A 6,850-nucleotide genomic window follows, 5' to 3' on the forward strand; every position below is an offset into this window, starting at 1 on the left:
ATGGTAAAACAATATTTTTTATTATTTTTATATTAAAAAATTATGAGTCTTAATCGGAACTCAGGTTGAGCCCGAGTATCGTATAAAATTTTACAAACTATACTCGGGTCCATGTATTAATCAGATCTTCAAGTCTGGACTCAAGTCTTAATCAGGTCTTCTTATTTATCACCATACCCTAACCCCATATGGTTTGGTTCGGGTTGAGTCTGGGTAAACTCGACCCATTGACCCCTATAGACTGGTGGGAACGTAGGGGTTTATCTAACCCGAACTTATCTATCAAAAAAAAAACATATATATTGTTTGAAATGGTCCAATTCAAAAGCGATCCTATTTCAGAAATATGTGGTGTAAAATTGAATAAAAATCAATATTTGAAATGGTTCAATTCGAAAACGGTTTGATTCTTTTCAAACCGATACACTTAGTGAGCCAAATTTAACAACGTTGAGAAATAAGGTGCTTAGGTTTGAAGCTAACCTACTTTTTGTCTACTCGAATCATTTTGGGCATCCCCAAGTTTGGACCTATCCAATTTTTGAATTATATTAGTCTTTGTTTCCCAGATAGATCCCATTTGGAGGCACTTGAATGAATCCATGTGGTCTGACGTTGTTACGTTTATGTTGCACCCACTTTCTTGACTAAAATTAAGCAAGGTTTAAATGATTTTTTTTCTAAAAATACCAAGTTTTTAAATGTTAATTTTGAGGGATGGGGCCTAGTCTGCTAGGCTGGGGTCTAGGTTCAAGTTCCACGAGGTTCACCCCAACAAGCCAAAGCTTGGTGACTCCTTGGGAGCGAGGGATTAGCTCTTGAAGTTCTACTCTTTCAGAACACATTCTGAGCCACCACTACTAGGTATTATTGGGGTGGTTTCTCTGCGTAACAATATAAAAAATGTTAATTTTAAAAATAATTTAGTGAAAATGCTTTCTTGTAGCCCAGGTTTGGGGCTTGTTTGGCTGACAAAAAGTCATTTTTTAGGATAGCTCTTGCCCATAAGGGGTTAGCTTATCTGGTAAGTGGGACTTGTTAACATCATTTAGGCTTTGATTTGAGAATATTGGTTGCGAGTGACGATGGTGGATTCACGGAATCTCAATCATCTCTGTTAAGGATGGCAGTGGACGGGGGAAATAGGGCCCCACATGTAAATACTTTAAATTTTTTAAGTCCATTTTGGACATCCTCTTTCACATATGTCAACCTCCTGCAGGACGATGTAGAGTCTCATCCTTACGTTTATCCCAGTTTAAAGGTCGGTTTACTCTCATTTTGTTAATAAAATTATCATTTTATCCCTGAGTCACTCTTAGCCCTTTCGTCAGTCAGACTTAGTCAAACTCATCTTAAGTTCAAAGAAGTTAGAATATCTATCATTTCTAGTTTCATTGAGCTCACGATGAGCAGTGTCAATTCATTTCAACTAAATTTAGTTCATTTCAGGCAAAATGAGCTCATTTTTAGCTTGAATTTTAGTCAAATTGTTTACAAGTCAGTCAAATCCAGTAGATCTTATCCTTATGAGTTTAATTTGAGTTCATCAAGAGTTTGAATGGTCTGGTTTTAGTTTTAAGTCACTTTTCGCATTCTCGAACCTTCATTTTAGCTCGTTTGAGCTCAATTCAGTCCAAATTGAGCTAACCCCAGTCGATTGAGCTAGTGTTTTAACTTCAAATTTAGTTCATCTTAGTATAATTGACTTTCAATTCAGTTCACTCCAATTTCATCCAGTTCAAACCAGTTCATTACCGTGTTTTCTACCCCTATAGGGCAAAAACCAAAAACATAATAATTTACTCAAAACATCATTTCTATCATTTTTCAAACTAGGATAAGTCCTAATTCAAACTCGGATCAATTCCTTTATCTGATATTTTATCAATATCCAAGATCCAATTCATATTTTAATTCAGATATTGGATCTGATGTCCATTTGCCACTCTGGACCTGGATTCTTTATCCAATTCATTCTATTATCCAAATCCAGAGTCCAATTTACCTTTTTAAACCCAAAATATCTCATTGGATATTTAGGATCCAATTAAGCATTCCAGATCCATTTCCATCTGGATCCACCTTCTGATCCATTCAGAAAGATAATTGAATCAATTTCTGAATTCGAACTCTGATTCATCTGACATTTGAGATCCAATTTTATTTCTTGGATTCTGATCTAGATCCAAGATCTAACTCTATTTTCAAGCTTGATCTAATATCTAAATCCAAGATCCAAATTTAAATTTTATCATGAGCCTGGATTTTTTGTTTCAATTCATTTCATAAATTCATATCGAGGGTTTGAACATCGTTTCAAACCAATTTTCTTTCATTCTTACCTTCAATCGAGATCCAAATCCACTTTATTTAAAATTTTAGATCCAGATCTAGATCCAAATTTAAAACCCAATCTTTATTCAATTTTCAAAATCAATTCTCGAATTTCAAATCCAAATTTATCATTTTTACAAAATTTTTTAAAAATTAATCTGGATCCAATTTTTAATTCATTTTGGATTTAAAAAAAAAAATTAAAATAGATCTCATATCCAATTGAGATCCATTATTTTTAATTGTCAATCCCCCTTTATTTTTCACCATTTTATTTTCTTTTTATTTTCAAATCTTTCATTTTTAGTTTTGAAAATCAAAAAGAAAAAATATATTTTCTAAAGGGGGCGCCACTTGGCATTTTGTAATTTTAAAATCCATTTTATTTTAAAACCCTCTTTTCTTTGTTAAAAACCTTGGTTTTTAAAACTCACTTTTAAAAATCCCCTTTGTTTTTTAAAAACACACATGGGCATCACTTGCAAAGTGATGCCATGTGTCACCCTAATTTTAAAAACCCAACATTGCCCTCTTTGAAAATTAAAAAATACCCACATGGGGGCGCCCCCCCTTGTGGCCTCTCAAGGTGCCATGTGGCAATGGCCTTCTAGAGGCCTTGTCACATCAGCCCTAAGCCTAACCAATTTGCATTATGGGCATGCCCAAAATGCCCCTAACTTGCCCTAGAAATAGACCCCCTAGGGGAGAGGCGATTTCTCAAGTTGGAGTTCTCTCTCTCTCTCTCTCATTCTCTCTTAAGTGACACCAAACCCAAGGAGGTCTAACCTTCTCCTCCTCCTCTTCAAGGTATTTTCTTTCTTCTAATTTCATTTTCTCCTTTGCTTTGGTTGGTTTAAACTTTGTAATTTTCATTTTTATCAAAGGCCATCAAGAAGATGGAATTTGATCTTTCATAGATCAAATTCCTCTTCAATTGGCAATATCAAATCAATATATGTCGCTTTTCTTTCAATTTCTACTTTGTTAATTCTGCATTTGATGATATTTTACTGTTTTCTTTCTTCTAAAATTTAAAAATATGCATCTATGTTTCATTTTTCATTCTATGCTTTGATTAATTACATGCATTCAGTCTCTTCTCTACTCTACATGCATTTTTAATTCTAGCCTCATTTTATCATCTTAATTTCAAATGTTTTTCCTTGAATTTTCAATATAATTTTTTTATGGGCAATTCATGACTGTATTCACTTGAATCTGTGAAATTTTCATGATTTTTTGGGATCTGTGCATCCACTAAAAAAATTGAGATTTGATGCATGCTTTTTGCATCATTACAATGATGTCCAGAATCAGGACCGACTTGCTGGAGTGATTTCTCTTTAACCGAAGATGATCTCTCTGATCCGTAAAAAGTGGTATCTCTAAAATTGAATTTAGTTTATTCATGTTCATTTTTAGCAATTTTTATGGTTATTTCATACATGATTTTAATTGAAAACCATAATTTTGTTACTCTATGTCATTTTAATTGCTCAGATTTTAGTTCATTTTGTTAGAGTTATATCTCTCTAATGAGATATCGTTTTTTAGATCTGTAAAAAGGATTTGTTTCACCTGCATGTGTAGATCATCCCTGAAAATTTTCAGCAATTTTTATGAGAGATTTTTATTTTATTTTTATTTAAAACTGAGACTTTATCTGTTTACAACCTCAGGCATTGCTCAAATCCAAGATTGACTTGTTGCAGTCATATCTTCCCAATGAGAGATCATTTTTTAGATCTATAAAAAATCATTTCTTTCTTAGAATGTCTTGTTTATACATGCCAATTTTTATAAATTTTTATTTTCATTTGGATAAAAAACCAGAACCTTATCATTTTTCTTTGTCAGGCTTTGCTCAGATTTTGAGCCAACTTGCTTGGATCAGATCTCTCTAATGAGAGATCACTTTTTAAATTTGTAAAATAGATTTTATTTCTCTACATGTCTAGTTTACCTCTGCAAATTTTTAGTCACTTTTATGAACATTTCTATTTCATTTAGATAAAAAATTAGAACCCTATTGTCTTACATCATTAAGCATTGCTTAGATCTTATCTCATATTGTTTAGATTAGCTCTCCCTAATAAAAAATCATTTTCAAGATCTCTAAAAAAGGTTTTCTTCCATTATGTGACTAGTTTGTCTCAGTCAATTTTTATAAATTTTTATGTTCATTTTCTAATTTAATTCTAATAAAAACTGAGATTGGTTACAGAACTTCTGTAACAGACTCATTTCTTGAGATAGAACATTGACTTCTCGAAGTCACCATTTTTAAACCAAGATTGATTTTCCATTTATATAAATTGAAGTTGTTTCTTGATTGTGTTGAGCAACTTATTCCATAAATGTAGGAGAAATTGAGTCGGTTTAGCCTCTGAAATGCCCAAATTACAGAAGCTTGTCTACTAAAATTTAATTTTCCGCTTCTAAAATTAATGGTCTGATGTTTCATTCATATCTCAAGATTCAAAAATGATTTTGAAGTTCTGTAAAAATAAAATGCTTCTCTAATGTGTTCTGAATCCATGGATTCATTTTGATCATGATTTAAGTTGTTTTGTACCATCATTCACTCGAAATGTTATGATAGGTTTCTTTATAAATGCTGGTTTTATAAATTTCTATTTTAATTCAATAAAAAACCCTAATTCAAGTTTTCTTCAATATTTTCTTGAATTTTTTAATTCTAAAGTGTTTATAAGGTTGTTAGGAGTCTTCATATCAATTTTCATAAATTTTTATTGTCATTTGACCTTTCATTCATTGCATTTTTCAAAATTAGTTTTATAAAAAGCATATTTTTTGTTAAATTGAAGTTAAATTGGACATTTTAACATTTTAAAATTTAATTTTCAAATATAATTCATATATTTCATAAATTAAAAATACTTTTCAACAATTTAAAATGCCTTAGCTTCATTTTAACAAGTTCTGGAGTTTATTTGCCTTTTATTTCAATATTTTTCAATATCTGTTTTATAAAATCTTCAATTTCAAAGTTAAATTCACTTTAAATTCAAAATTTAAAGTTAATTTATATATTTCAAGTCTCAATTTCAAAAATTTAAAACTCTAAAAATATATTTTAAAATACTTTTATAAAGTTATGCATCATTTGTATTTATTTTATTTAAATTTTTTTATTTCTAGGGCATACAAAACTAATTTTGGCTATTTTTTTTATTTTTCAATAATTGAAGAAAAATTCATAAAAGCCTACATTTGTATTTAACAAGTTTGCTAATTTTGCAGGAATTTTTTATTTTATTATTTCATTAATTATTGTATTAATTCAAGGGTTATAATTGAACAATTAATGAGAATTTTATTTTATGCTTAGTTTAGGAATGAATGAGCATATAGTTTAATTTTTTTTCATAATTAATTTGTTTTATTTTTCTTATAAATTTTTTAATTACACCATGGTGAAACACGAATGACATGTGTACCACTTTAGAAAATAATAAAACTAATTAAAGTTCATATTTGTGACCATAGTTAAAATACGAATAATACTTAGAATTATTATTCTTTATTAAGAAAAAATTTGACCTACACTCTTAGGTCATTTTAAAAAATCATCATATTTCAAAAATCATTCATTTTATTCCTTTATTAGAATTCAAATAAAGATGAATTCAAAGTATATTTCTAGCCATAGTCATGAATATATAAAAAATTAATCTTGTTTAAATTCTATAAAGGTACAAAACTCTCATTTAAAATAAAAATTTGAATAATTTTCAAAAAAAATTCTTCAAAACTTTTATAAAATAAATCATTCATCATTTAGGATAGAATTCATTATTTTATTTTTAAAAAATCTGAATTTTCAAAATACTTTTTATTTCAAGATAAATATCAAAGTAATTTTTGAAATATTTTTCTTTTTCAAGTTTATTTCAATTTATTTTCAAAATATTTTCAAGTTTATTCCAATTTATTTTCAAATCATTTTCAAGTTTATTTCAACTTATTTTCAAAACATTTTTTATTTTAGTTCAAATCATTTTCAAGTTTATTTCAAAACATTTTCAATTTTATTTCAAGTCATTTTCAAAATATTTTCAAAGTCATTTCGAAATACTTTCAAAATATTTTCAAAGATTTTGTTCCAAATATTTTTGAAGTTATTTTAAAATATTTTTGAAATATTTTTAAAAGATTATTTCAAATCATTTTCTAAATATTTTCAAAACATTTTTCAAGCAATTTTTTAAATTTCAATTTTAACTTCAATTTCAATTCAGATCCAATTTCAAAATGATTTCAATTTCAATTCAATTTTAACTTCAATCTCAATTTTAATTTTAAATTCAGATTTAATTTCATTCAATTTCAATTTTCAAATTCAATTTCAAAATAATCTTAAATTAATTTCAAGGATTTTCAAAATAATTTTCCAAGTAATTCCAAAAATCAAAATTTCTAAATTATTTCAAGACAAATTCAGGATATTTTCCAAATAAATTTCCAAAGTATATTTTCAACTCAATTTTGA

The sequence above is a fragment of the Nuphar pumila genome, chromosome 7 (assembly GCF_984573655.1).
Source record: "Nuphar pumila chromosome 7, dmNupPumi1.hap1.1, whole genome shotgun sequence".
In the NCBI taxonomy this organism is placed as follows: domain Eukaryota; kingdom Viridiplantae; phylum Streptophyta; class Magnoliopsida; order Nymphaeales; family Nymphaeaceae; genus Nuphar; species Nuphar pumila.